Here is a 1,398-nt window from a genome sequence, read left to right as displayed (position 1 = left end):
CAATGACTAAAAAATGCAAATACAAAAGTCATCAGAGTTTATTCATACAAATATAGCACATTTTCCTATTGCAAACTAAATGTCAAATGAATTCTNTTTGTACATCCAAAAGAGACTGACTTTTCTTTAACCATCAACTAACTCGTTGATACATCAATCACCCAAAGGGCCAGATACGGGTATCTATACTGAGTTCTGGTTCATACAGATCAAATGTAACCGTAGAAAAAGAAACAAGTTTGAGATTCTTATTTTAAATCTTAAATACTGTTCACTGTATTGTCAAATTAATCCACGATATCAAGATTAAACAACCAGTGTTGCCTATATATATACCAACTTTGATAGTAATTAAGCACTAAAGCAATGAAATTGCTTAAGCAATCCAGGAGTACTGAACATATATACCCTTCTAAACTTTAAGCTGATGATTTTTAGTTACCCAATTTGAAGGGTTTCAAATTTGGTAGCAGCTCAAAATGATTTCTAATACTTTTTAATTCCAAAATAAAATTCACGATCTTCTACTGTATCACTGGGTAATTCTTGAATCAGAACAAAGATACATAACAATCTATCGACAATGACTAAAAAATGCAAATACAAAAGTCATCAGAGTTTATTCATACAAATATAGCACATTTTCGTATTGCAAACTAAATGTCAAATGAATTCTCTTTGTACATCCAAAAGAGACTGGCTTTTCTTTAACCATCAACTAACTCATTGATACATCAATCACCCAAAGGGCCAGATACGGGTATCTATACTGAGTTCTGGTTCATACAGATCAAATGTAACCGTAGAAAAACAAACAAGTTTGATATTCTTATTTTAAATCTTAAATACTGTTCACTATATTGTCAAACTAATCCACGTTATCAAGATTAAACAACCAGTGTTGCCTCTATATATACCAACTTTGATAGTAATTAAGCACTAGAGCAATGAAATTGCTTAAGCAATCCTGGAGTACTGAACATATGCCCTTCTAAACTTTAAGCTGATGATTTTTAGTTACCCAATTTCAAGGGTTTCAAATTTGGGAGCAGCTCAATATGATTTCTAATACTTTTTAGTTTCAAAATAAAATCCACGATCTTCTACTGTATGACTGGGTAATTGGGATATGGGAAGAGGAACAGAAGCCAGGCAACCCGGCGTTTTGATATACAATATTTTACGTAGATAATGGCGATTGTACAATGGAACTAACTTAAGATTAAAGCTATACACAAAATATATGACTTATCCTCTCGTTTTGAAAATTTTGAAATGTAGCACAGGCTAGGTTCAGTGTCANATTTAAAAACATTCAAACAATGGTACCTGCTCACATCAAAACACGATTCTATCTGAACTGCCCTTGAGTAAATAACACATTGTGAAATCATAACA

This window comes from Vigna radiata, chromosome 5, assembly GCF_000741045.1.
Source record: "Vigna radiata var. radiata cultivar VC1973A chromosome 5, Vradiata_ver6, whole genome shotgun sequence".
NCBI classification, from domain to species: Eukaryota; Viridiplantae; Streptophyta; class Magnoliopsida; order Fabales; family Fabaceae; genus Vigna; species Vigna radiata.
This window is presented reverse-complemented; position numbering follows the sequence as displayed.